General features: G+C 43.8%; 1 protein-coding gene across 1 annotated transcript in view; it reads left to right on the top strand.

The window, feature by feature from the left end:
- LAMB1 (laminin subunit beta 1) overlaps positions 1–13,627 on the top strand; it is a 77,476-nt gene that overhangs the window by 48,678 nt on the left and 15,171 nt on the right. The gene's annotated exons all lie outside the window — the stretch shown is intronic.

Genomic DNA, 13,627 nt, shown 5'->3' with positions numbered 1-13,627 from the left:
TATCAACATTGAATTTCATCTGCCATTTTGTTGCCCAGTCATCCAGTTTTGTGAGATCCATTTGTAACTTGGACTTAACTATCTTGAGTAATTTTGTATCCTCTGCAAATTTTGCCACCTCACTGTTTACCCCCTCACGCTTGTCCACATGTTTGTTTGAACCCCTCAAAGAATTCTAGTAGATCGGGGAGGCATGATTTCCCTTTAGAAAAACCATGTTCACTTTTCCCCAACAAATCATGTTCATTCATGGATGTGTGTGGAACTGGATCCTCATCCAGCTTGCTGCAAAAGGCTTCTGTCTGAGACTGTGAAACTCACATGGTTTACCACATCAGCCTAAGTACACTGTGCTCTGAAGCCTCTGCAAGAGATCTTGAGTCAGTGGACTCCAGTGGAAACCAGATCTGATTGTTGATGAGAAATCATTGGGGAGATCTCTATTGCTCACACTGCTATGACATCCTTTATAATTTTAAATATGATAGGTTTAAAAAAATAACTAAGGCCAAGATTTTCAGAAGTCCACTAGTGAGTTTGGTCGCTTCCATTTTAGGGCAGGAAAGGTCTTGGGCCCTGGTTTTCAGAGACCAGGTTGGTGCTTGATATTCCTAAAAATCTAGTCCTTTTAGACATCACATTGGGCCTCCCAAATCACTGGTCACTTGTGAAAACCTTGGCCATCATACCTCTGAATCAGCTTTCTACTTCTGAGCATTATTGTGGATCATCTATCGATATTGAAGAGGCTCTGTGGAATGAGACCATTCATTCAAAATGGAGTAGTTCGCGTCTGGCACCATTGTTATAATACTAGTAGAGAGATACAGCAGAGATGATGCGTGGGCAGGACATGCGGGGTCATGTGCCCCACAGGTTTTTTGGCTGCATCCCTCCCCCCGCCCAAACACGCTGGGTGGCCCCCTGAGGTAAGTCAGGGGTGAGGTGGTGCTCCCTCCCCGAGCCCCGCTGCAGGGCTGGCGTGAGCTGCCTGGTGTTGCCCTTATCCCCACCCCTGAACATTCCTCCGCAACCCCCTAGGAGGGCGTGTGCCCCACATGGTTTGAAAACCTCTGTTCTAGATCCAGAGGCAACACGTGGGGCAGTCACATGCCCCCCCATAAACTTTAAACTGTGCACACATACCCCCCCCCACTATCAACAGTTATATGTTGCCTTTGACCCACAGAGTTCAGTCCTATGGAATGGAAAGTCTGGCTACACATGTCACGGCAAAAATAAATTCTACATCTGTGAGTGACTCCATTCTGAGACTCCAAATATTCCAGATGTCCTCCCCCCCCCCCCCCCCCAGGGGATTGCACCAGATGGGATGCGTGAGAAGGGAATATTGCTGGGTGTTCAGCGGCTAAGTAGGAGGTTTGGGCATATTGTCAGGGAATTCTGGAGAGTTATTTTTAATTACTTAAAAGAATTGCATAGGTGGGGTTAAATCCAGAGAGGGCCCTTGTATTGCTCTGCTGGAAACCACAAACTCAAGAGCAGGAGTAGAAGGAGAGGTTTCCTCTTCTCTGTTGTTGTTAGTGACTGTGTCTAGACTGCACCTCTGAGATCAGATTGGTTGGTTGGTTTGTTTTTGGTTTGTTCTCTAGCTTTTTTGTAAAAAGAAATTCAAATCTAGAAAAAAAAATAGATATAGACAGACTTAGGGCTTGACCCTGAAAACTGTTACTGAGCATAGTTCTTACAGCTGAGAATACTTCTATTGACTTCAATGGAGATTACACACAGTAGTAAACACTACCTCCAATCATAAGTATCTATAGGATTGGGGCCTTGGTCACCGTTTAGCCCCTATTCTTGAAAAGTACATGAAATAAATAGCTTATTTAACTTTATTTAGCTTATTACGCCTAAAAGCAGAGCTAGGAAATTATAGGGTTAAGATTTGCACCTATGCAGAGTCCTTGTGTGTCCATCACGTATGATCTTGTGCAGGTCCTGGGGTGGTTTTCACTCTGTGAATTAAAATATAATTCTGTCCTCCAGTACTGTCTAGAATCAGGTAAATGGTAATGCTGGCCTGCTAGAAACACTCCTTGTGCTTTTGTTTAATCTTTGAACTGTATGTAGCTCTGTGTGTGTGCACACGCACAAAAGTCTTCGCTAAGGTAGTGTTAAAATTACAGGTTTCATCAAACACAAACTTCCCAGCAAACCTGCTGGAGCATTTCCAAACCCTAGCAACCAAACAGCAGGGTTCAGTGCATGAGCCCTGCAGGGTCCCTGCTGCTCTGACTTCAGCCGAGAAGTAGTTGGGTTATAATGAAGGTCCATATATATATATATCTTGAACTGTGCACTTCTGCAATAATATTTCTCAGATGTTTATCATGTTATATATGGGTCGTTGCTACCACAGTTGTAGAAAACTAGAACAAATAGATGGCTATTGATCAAGGACCCCTGGGAAGGCAAAGTGATTTGTTTGCGTTATATTAGACTTGTTTAAAGAAAAGAAAAATGGAATTTCTCCAGATGGGATGAATGAAACTAGGTATCTTGATTATTTGAGAGTACATATAGAGTGTACATAGCCATGAGTTTATGGCAGGGGTGGGCAAACTCCACACGGCTCCCGGAAGCAGTGGCATGGCCCCCCTCCGGCGCTCCAATGGGAGCTGCAGGGGCGGTGCTTGGGGGCAGCATGCAGTCACCTGGCCACACCTCCACATAGGAACCAGAGAAGGGACATGCTGCTGCTTCCAGGATCCATGGGGAGGGATAGCTCAGTGGTTTGAGCATTGGCCTGCTAAACCCAGGGTTGTGAGTTCAATCCTTGAGGGGGCCACTTAGGGATCTGGGGTATAATCAGTACTTGGTCCTGCTAGTGAAGGTAGGGGGCTGGACTCCATGACCTTTCAAGGTCCCTTCCAGTTCTAGGAGATAGGATATCTCCATTGAATAAGCGCTGCCCAGAGCCTGCACCCCCAACCCCTGCCCCAGCCCTGATCCCCCTCCCACCCTCCCAACCCCTTGGTCTCAGTCCAGAGCACCCTCCTACACCCCAAACTCCTCATTCCCCAGAGGCCGCACCCCCAGCTGGAGCCCTCCACCACACTTCCCAAGCCCACTCCCACACCCTGAACTCCTCATTTCTGTCCCTACCCCGGAGCCTGCACCCCAACCCCAATTTTCTGAGCATTCATGGCCCTCCATACAATTTCTATTCCCAGATGTGGCCCTCAGGCCAAAAAGTTTGCCTGGGGATGGTTTATGGGGATGGCATTTCAGCCCTTTTGTGGAGTATCAAATGCCCTTTGACACATTTAGAACGGTTACAAAACGGCTATTGTGCCTTGGTCTAACTTACGGCAGTATGCTTGGCCAGCCACAGAGCTGAGATTTACTGTATATACTCGTTCATAAGCCGAATATTTTTGGTACAAATGTGAAGCCTCAAAGAGCGGGGGTCGGCTTATAAACAGGTCTACACCAAAATTTGATGATTTTAAACTCTATGCCGCACCACTTCCCGCAGCTCCCATTGGCTGGGAACAGCGAACCGCGGCCACTGGGAGCTGAGGGGCTCCATGCCTGTGTACGCTCCAGGTAAACAAAACGTCCAGGCCTGCTAGAGGCTTACCCTAACGGGCCAGGAGCCAAAGCTTGCCAACCCCTGAAATATAGGGTCGGCTTATGAAAGGGTCATACAGTTTTTGCTATTTTTACCTAACCATCTTCGGGAGTCAGCTTATAAACGAACGGGCTAATGAACGAGTATATACGGTATATCTTTTCGTAAATCTGAAGATTGTGTGTGTGTTGCTCTACTGCCGTATCTAGACTAGAATATCATGCCCTTTGGAAAGATAAAAGAACTTGGCTGCTACTTGAACTAGTATAAGAGAAAGTAACATTTCTATCAAGTGCTGAAAATAGAGGAGGATTTTGACTGAAGGTTCTTTCCTCTTTTTTAGATATTTCTAGGGTGCCTGTCACTGTAATACAGGGGTGGCCAACCTGAGCCTGAGAAGGAGCCAGAATTTACCAATGTACATTGCCAACGAGTCACAGTATTATGTCAGCAGCCCCCATGAGCTCCCCCCACCCCTGCTCCCAGCGCCTCCCACCCACTCACAGCCCCACTGATCAGTGCCTCCCCCTCCCTCTCCACACCTCCTGATCAGGAGGCTGGGGGGTGGGAGGGGGAGCGAGGGCACTGCAGGCTCAGGAGGGGGTGGAGTAGGGGCAGGGCCTGTAGCAGAGCCTGGGTTGAGCAGCGAGCACTCCCCGGCACATTGGAAAGCTGGTGCCTGTAGCTCCAGCCCCAGAGTCGGTGCCTATACAAGGAGCTGCATATTAACTTCTAAAGAGCCGCATGTGGCTCCGGAGCCACAGGTTGGCCACCCCTGCAGTAATATCTGTTGAAGTACTTGGGTCTTTACCTGTGGTTAAATACTTATTTAACTTGCACACTAACATTCTTAGTTCTAATTCATCTTTCTATAAACACAGTTCCTAAAATACTCTAACATATGCAATGGTTCAGTTCCAGGAAACTGCCCTTAAGTAAGATATGCCAGCACCTTCTGATACAACATAATTCTTATGTCTCAGCAGCCCCTCTAAAGTCAGCTATGATGTTTTGCATTCGCACTCAGCACTGAAAATTATAATGCCGAGGATTTAGCAATATGTTTATAGAATAATTTGAATCAATGGCTAACTATTCAAATGCACATACACACACACTCCATTTATTTGTTAGCTATGCAAAAGCTAATGCACTGAGTTTCAACCTCACAAATTACTGTATCGTTTGTTGTCCTAATGGATCACTACAGTCAGGCGGTCCCGCAAGTCTGAACAAACCAGTTGCTGTTTTGCTGTGGGGACAAAACATTTAATGGTCTCCAGCCCAGTTTAAAGGTTGAAAGAAAAATATCTATTCTGTATAGGTTCATGTACCAAGCTCAGCATCATAGTATCTGAGCACCTTCTAGCAGTGCATTAAATGGCTAACATCGGTCACATGTTTGATTTAGTTAATGCTCCTCTCAAAGAAGGAGACGGTCACCGTTTCTGAAAAGCTGAATGAGGTCAACTATTTTCACCCCATTCAGACTTAGCTGCTTTTCTAAGATGTAGCCTCTGGCTTTTCAAGATGAAACCAGAAATCCTGAGCTTCTTGGAGTTTCTGTAACAAATATTTACAAGGAGGTCACTGACACTGAAATAATTGTTTTGTCTAAATCAAAATGTTCCGCAGGAAAACGTCAATTTCAATTAAATCTTTTAATTTTCCAATCAGAAAACTCAAAGCAAAAAAATGTAGTTCCCAACTGATCTTTCAAAACAAGATGAAATGAAAACTTTCACTTCATTTAGAAAAATCTGTGCTGAGAATCTGGAACTTTTTGGTTGAATAATTTCAAAAGGTTGTATGCAGTGTTGCAGCTGAGTTGGTCTCAGGATATTAGAGAGAGAAGGTGGGTGAGAAAATATTTTTTGTTGGACCAGCTTCTGTTGGTGAGAGAGACAAGCTTTTGAGCTTACACAGAGCTCTTCCTCGGGTCAGGGAAACACGAGACCTGAGGAAGAACTTTGTGTAACATAGGTGCTGGAACTAGGGGTGCAGGTGGTGCTGCTGCAACCCCCAGCTTGAAATGGTTTCCATTGTATACAGGGTTTACAGTTTGGTTCTGTGGTTCTCAGCATCCCCACTATACAAATTGTTTCAGCAACGCTGCTGTGTACGATTGAAAAGCTTTTATTGGACCTACAGAAGTTGGGGTGCTTTTTCGAGCCCACAAAATTTTCCACAGGGAAAAATTTAGATTTACTGATCCAGCACTACTGCTCAGGCTAGAATGCGTATTCTTTAGCTAATAATAATAAGAGTTTTGATCACCGTATCCCTTTCCACTTACCAGTGGCGCTGGAACCCTTTTAATAGTGGGGGTGCTGAAAGCCAGTCCCCTTACCCCTGTCTACCCCTACCCACCCACCCCCCAGTGGGGCCAGGAGCAGTGCAGGGGTGCGGGGCAAGTGGCCGGGTCCCAAGACCCGGACGCAGGGCATGGAGCCGGGAGCGGGGCCAGCAGCTGGGACTCAAGCCCCCAGCTGGGGAATGGAGGCCTGGGTGTGGGGCTAGAGGCCCCATGTAAAATCTGGGGGTGCTGCAGCACCCCCCGCACTCCTAGTTCCCACGCCTATGCCATTTACTAAAGAATATGTTTGATCATCCTCTTGTAACTAATCCTAATCTGCAAAGCAAGCAGTTTTCCATGTATTAATTTGCAGCTCTTTACCCCACCCTTGCCTTTCTTCCACCAATTCATGTGGAAAGAGAACAATCAATTATTTGTTTTAAAGGCAGTTACTAACCATAGCTGGTTACGGCATTTAAATCTGTTTTGGGCAGAAATGTAAAGACCAGAGACTGCTTTGTAATATCAGCATCTGTGTGGTTTTAAAGTGAAGAATGAACCATTCTCCCCCAATTTCTAGTCATGTGAGTACAATAACTTTACCTTTGCTTAAAAGGGCCTTCAGTGCTCTTCTCATCCGATTTGCAGTATTAGCCCCTAATACCCACTCTCCCAAGTGACCTCTGGGAGCGATTTCCAGCAATTAGATACGCACTGAAACACTCGTGTGTCCCTGGATGTCTCTGATTGTTTCTTGTTCTTCCTGGGGAAAATCAGATGACTAGGTTTAAGCTAATAACTTTGTATCCTCATCTTGTAAACTAGACACTGTACAACTACAGTGACAGTAAAGTGTCTCTTAAAAATCTGAGACAGTGGCTGGTACCTCTTCAGCTTGTCGATAAGGTTCTAAGTCCCAGGGATTCAGCTGTGTTTTCTAGGCTGGGGGTAGGCTCTGTAGGTGTATCTTGCAGGGTCAGATACTGATACCCACCTCTACCTGTGGGTATTAATTTACACTTTTGCAGGCTACCTGAATCAAGAAGTGTCACAATTCGGTTTTGGTGTATACTCACCCCAGATTACTTGTGATAATAACTAATACCACATTAAGCCCTTTGATTTAGGACTAAGGGAGCATGTCCATCATTAATTTCTAGGAATTCTAGTGGCGGGGTGATTTTAGCTCTCCAGTTGCTGTCTGATGATCATATTACAGCATTAACTTTGGGCTTGTCGACACTGCAATGTTAAAGCGCTTGTGTGGTCGTGGCATAGCGCTGGGAGAGAGAGAGAGAGAGCTCTCCCAGTGCTCTAAAAAACCCACTTCCATGAGGAGTGTAGCTACCTCCCAGCGCTAGTGCGCTGTCTATACTGGCACGTTACAGTGCTGAAACTAGCAGTGCTCAGGGGGGTGTTTTTTCACACCCCATAGCGAGAAAGTTGCAGTGCTATAAAGTGCCAGTGTAGACAAGCCCCTAGTCAGGTTATTAACATCTGTGTCTGGGCAGGAGGTTGCAGTCTTTCCTTTTGGACGCAGACCATGCCACTGTCATCTGTGCTTTTGATTACATTGTTGTGAGGCACGCTGGCTGGGACTACACCTTAAAAAGCTGGTTCAGAAAGCAGTGGGCTGCTTATTGAATGGGGCGGCATCTCCCAAGATGCATGTGATGCCAGTGCTCCAAAATCTGCACTGGCTGCCCATTGGTCTTCGGGTGGAGCTTAACGTGTTGGTTGTGACCTCTAAAGTTTTAAATGTCCTGGGACTGGCCTGTCCTCCACATGCCACCTAGCATGTGGTCCGTAGAGGCATTTGAACTCAATCCCCCTCTCTGAAGGCTCCAAGACTGGAACTTGCTCCCATATCCCGCTTGGTGTGAAATAGCTCAAATTCAGTGGCATTTTGAGCATGCTGCATGAGACACCTGTTTGATGGAGTTTTTGCAGAAGGGTTTGTTTCCCTACAGTGTGATTGGAAAAAGAAGTTTCTGTAGGTGTCTGGCTACCTGAATTCCTGTTGAAATGATTAATGCTGCTAGGATTTTATTGTGTTAATGATGTGTCCGGGAGCCTAGGATGGGAAACGTTAAAAAATTATTTTGCATTTAACTAAATAAAAATTATAATAATCAAGTAGTGTTGTGTGGGTGGAGTGGTGGTTAGGTTACTGAAAGTTATATATAAATAACAAGGTAAACAGGTGATTTATTCTGCATGAGAATTCAAGAAATAGAAACAGATTGGGGGCTACCCTGTTTATTGCAACCAATGCAGCATGGATGATTACCTGCCCTATGGGCAGGTGGCGTATGTGTGCATTCCGTGCAAGGAGCTCCTGGCCCTCAGAGGGTGTGTACAGGCTTTGGAGACCAGGGTGGCTGAGCTGGAGGAGCTAAGAGAGGTACATAGATGAGACTTTCCGGGACCCAGTAGAACGGTCCCACCCCCCACCCCCCCACCCCTCCCGTCTGACAGCCTCTGTGCTGTTGTGGAGGATGAAAGTTTCAGGGAAGGAGAACATCCAACTGGAGCAGAGGGAAACGATCCCATAGTTGGGACCCTCCTTCCAGATGATGATGTGGTATCCTCTCTCACTGGGGACAGAACTCCAGTTATTAGGAAGAAACAGGTATTCGTAATGGGCGATTCGGTTATTAGAAACATAGATAGCTGGGTATGCGATGGCCGGGAGAACTGCATGGTGACTTGCCTGCCTGGTGTGAAAGTTGTGGATGTCTCGAGACGTCTAAATACGCTTCTGTATAGTTCTGGTGAGGAGCCAGTAGTCATGGTACATGTAGGTACCAATGACATAGGGAAGGATAGGAGAGAGGTCCAGGGGCCAAATTTAGACGGCTAGGTAAGAGATTGAAGTCCAGGACCTCCTTGGAGGCATTCTCTGAAATGCTTCCAGTTCCACACGCAGAGCCAGTTAGACAGGCAGAACTGCAGGGTCTCACTGTGTGGATGAGACGATGGTGTATGGAGGAAGGATTTAGATTTATTAGGAACTGGGAAAACTTTTGGGAAAGGGGGGAGCCTATACAGGAAGGATGGGCTCCACCTAAACCAAAATGGAACCAGATTGCTGGCGCTTAAAATTAAAAAGGTCGTAGAACAGTTTTTAAACTAAGGGCTGGGGGGGGGGAACCCCGGCAATTACAGGCCAGTAAGCCTGACTTCAGTAGCAGGCAAACTGGTTGAAACTATAGTAAAGAACAAAATTTGTCAGAAACATAGATGAACAGAATTTGTTGGGGAAGAGTCAACATGGTTTTTGTAAAGGGAAATCATGCCTCGACAATCTACTAGAATTCTTTGAGGGGGTCAACAAGCATGTGGACAAGGGGTATCCAGTGGATATAGTGTATTTAGATTTTCAGAAAGCCTTTGACATGGTCCCTCACCAAAGGCTCTTAAGCAAAGCCATGGGATAAGAGGGAATGTTCTCTCATGGATTGGTAACTGGTTAAAAGATATTTTTAAAAGGGTAGGAATAAATGGTCAGTTTTCAGAATGGAGGGAGGTAAATAGTGGTGTCCCCCAGGGGCCTGTACTGGGCCCAGTCTTATTCAACATATTCATAAATGATCTGGTAAAAGGGGTAAACAGTGATGTTGCAAAATAGTTAAGTCCCAGGCAGACAGCGAAGAGCTACAAAAGGATCTCTCAAAACTGGGTGACTGGGCAACAAAATGGCAGATGAAATTCAATGTTGATAAATGCAAAGTAATGCACATTGGGAAAACATAATCCCAACTATATATATAAAATGATGGGGTCTAAATTAACTGTTACCACTCAAGAAAGAGATCTTGGAGTCATTGTGGATAGTCCTCTGAAAACATCCACTCATGTGCAGTGGCAGTCAAAAAAGCAAACAGAGTGTTGGGAATCATTAAGAAAGGGATAGATAAGACAGAAAATATCATGTTGCCTCTATATAAATGCATGGTACGCACACATCTTGAATACTGCATGCAGATATGATCACCCCATCTCAAAAAAGATATATTGGACTTGGAAAAGGTTCAGAAAAGGTCAACAAAAATGATTAGGGGTATGGAACAGCTGCTGTATGAGGAGAGATTAATAAAACTGGGACTTTTCAGCTTGGAAAAGAGACGACTAACTGGAGGATATGATAGAGGTCTATAAAATCACGACTGGTGTGGCGAAAGTAAATAAGAAAGTGTTGTTTACTCCTTCTCATAACACAAGAACTAAGGGTCACCAAATGAAATTAATAGGCAGCAGGTTTAAAACAAACAAAACTAAGTAGTTTTTCCACACAATGCACAGTTAACCTGTGGAACTCCTTGCCAGAGGATGTTGTGAAGGCCAAGACTATAACAGAGTTAAAAAAAGAACTAGATAAACTAATGGAAGATAGGTCCATCTCTGGCTATTAGCCAGGATGGGCAGGGATGGTGTCCCTAGCCTCTGTTTTCCAGAAGTTGGGAATGGGCAACGGGATGGATCACTTGATGATTACCGGTTCTGTTCATTCCCTCTGGGGCGCCTGGCATTGGCCACTGTCGGAAGACAGGATACTGGGCTAGATGGACATTTGGTCTGATCCAGTATGGCCGTTCTTATGTTCAGTTACTGCTACACAGAAAGCACAAAGTGGGCTCTAGCTGAAGAAACCATACCACAAACATATAAAAATTCCTCCCAAATTAAAAAGTGACTGAAATAAACCTCTGCTTTTTATTTCTGTTGTTTCTTATTATGCTAGTCCTTGGAGAGGTTTTACTTTGCTTTCCCTTAAACTAAGATTGTTTTACTTTGAAATAAACTTGTGCTTTATCTTCTGGTCTGGATAAGTAGCAGTTTGTGACTTAGGTAACAAAACATCACAAATAACACAGTTAAAATGTAAGTGTCATTTTTACAAACCATTTTCTAAGCATTGGATTTATTCCCTTGAGATTCTATAGATTTCTGCTTTTCTGTGGTCAATAATGGCTTCTTAGATACTATATCTTAGCTGTACTTAGTACATTTGTGCTGACAGTTGAAGCACAGAGCTTGGTTATCCTGAGAAAGTTTGGGGACTGGGAAATGCTTAATTTCAGCCCCCTTTTTCCCCTGCTACATCCTCTATTGTTTTGTTTCTCTAAATCTCCAAAGTGGAGGACTGTGTTTGGATGCACTTTATCATGTAAATGATGGTGCAGGAGTTATTTGCCTGCTGTGATCTGATTGGAAAGCCAGATGAGAATTGCCTAAATGGTCTTAACTGATTGCTTTTTAAATCTGCAGATAAATGATAAATAAGACAGTGATCTGATTTGCTTAATTCACATGTAATGCAATATAATCTAGGGCTCTTTGAGGGGGGAAAATACATACCATGTACACTACTTTTTGTTACATCGGTATAATGGAATTTGGATAATTGACCACTCAACTGAGTGTCTTATTTCCAGGAGTAATAGTTGATGAAAGGGTTAACTGACCTCCTTCAAATTGGAGCCTGAGGATTTGCCTGTGGGGAATATATTCCATAGCAAATTGCTGTGGGAATACTTAAACGCTTTGATGTAAAGTAAAAACAATCTCTTGTGTTGGAGTACAATTCAGAGAACAAAAGGACCATTTTGCTAAATTGTGCAGACATAAACTGACTCGCTCAGAACAGAAGTCATTTCTGTATTCTGGTATCTGTTGTATCCGTGCTCTATAAAAAAGCAGTTTCTGTTTATGAAGCAATTTGATCCTTTAAGGTCTTAAAAAAAAAAAAAAGAATAAATTGGTTAAGGACTGAGGATGTATTATGAAGTAATGACATGAAAGCAAGCAGTATAGATCAGTGGCTCTCAACCTTTCTAAACTACTGTACCCCCCTCAAGAGTCTGATTTGTCTTGCATACTCCCAAGATTTACCTCACTTAAAAACTACTTATTTACAAAATCAGACATACAAATACAAAAGCATCAAAGCACACTATTACTGCAAAATTGCATAATTTCTCATTTTTACCATATAATTATAAAAATAAATCAATTGTAATATAAATATTGTACTTACATTTCAGTGTATAGTATATAGAGCAGTATAGACAAGTCATTCTCTGTATGAAATTGTAGTTTGTACTGACTTCACTAGTACTTTTTATGCAGCCTGTTGCAAAACTAGGCAAATATCTAGATGAGTTGATGTACCCCTTGGAAGACCTCTGCATACCCCCCAGAGGTACCTGTACCCCTGGTTGAGAACCACTGGTATAGATGGCCTGCTTTATTTTGCTTCCACGTCATTTTCAAGGGGGAAATGCCTGTTTAGCAAGAACATGGACATTTTCAGAAGGGACTTTAACAATAGGCTATAACTCTGCTAGAGGAACATACATATGGCCCATAAATCCATTAAGAACACAGTATTAGTATTTATGAGGTATTCTTGAAAGATGTGATGTGTAACTGAAGGCTTTCATCTGCTGGGTGTCAAAGTCCTCTTGTTAGATGTTAAAGGAATGTACGTTTGATCTATTTTGGGTTCATTTCACCACAAAGATATGAATGGCAGTTCCAAAATAGTTGCAAGGCTTCTCCCTTTTGTTCTTTGCCGCTATCCCTTTATTAAGAGCTTTAAAGATTGGTAATTTCCTCTCTGCTTCTCCTACCTGGCTATTTAGGGAGAGGTCAGGTAAAAACTCAAACTTCCGCTGCTTGTAAATTCTGCTTCTCTTAGACATTTGCATTTTGTACATAAACTATGTTTTAAAAAAACAGCAGTGTAGCACATCAGTTTAATAATCCTCTCACGTGTGGATTACGGCCAACTAGAAATACATCTGTATAGTCAGTTTGTAGACCCGGGGTGCCCAGAATTTACCATCTGGGCCACAATCAGCAATTCACCAGGATCCGGAGAGTCGCGCCTGATTTGCATATAAATGTAGACAAATGTTTGTATACCAGATAATTGCATTTGCTTGTACTTGCCCCTTCCTGATTAGCTCAATAGAAATTGCTTGTCATCTGAATTCACGATCAATAAAAAGTTGCCTATGCTCAGCTTTGTCCTCCCTCTACAATTACGAAGAGTGTGTGGTCTCTTGTGACATTTGGCACTTGCGTGGTAGAATTTTAGGACATTTGTCTGCCTCTTCCCCATTGCAAACAAGGTTTTTTTAATTTCCAGTATTCCTTACTTAGCTAGTGTTTCTTCCTACCTCCCTTCCCTTGCCCTAATTCCATCCTATCCATATATACATACATTTTGGGCCAGGCTCTGGTAACAGTGGATCCACAACACACACACTCTCTCATCTCCCCCCCCCCCCCCCCACCCACACACACACACACACACACACACACACCCCAAGGGGCCTGGGTCATTCGTATGAGGAGAGGGCAAGGAGGCCAGAAAAACAAAATACCCTCAACCTTTGGTCATAGATTCCAACTTAGTCCAGTTCCAAATACACTGCAGGATGGGTCCATCCCTAATACACATTGTGACTTTTTCTGAATCATGTGAAATGAAATTAAAAACCTTTCTGGATTTCTTCCCTCTTTTTGTATCACTTTGTCCTCCTTTTATAATTCTTGGTCCTGGCATTCACAGCAAGGTAACCCTGTCCGGATGTTGCTGACTACTGTAGTTTGCGTACATGCTGATTTCACATTCATGTAATTATGATTAAAGTTCTTCTGTTGGTGTCAGGGAATATATATTTTTCCTTCCAACTTTATCATCATTTTCATCCTGCTGCTGT

The sequence above is a fragment of the Chrysemys picta genome, chromosome 1, assembly GCF_011386835.1.
Source record: "Chrysemys picta bellii isolate R12L10 chromosome 1, ASM1138683v2, whole genome shotgun sequence".
In the NCBI taxonomy this organism is placed as follows: domain Eukaryota; kingdom Metazoa; phylum Chordata; order Testudines; family Emydidae; genus Chrysemys; species Chrysemys picta.
This window is presented reverse-complemented; position numbering and strand designations above follow the sequence as displayed.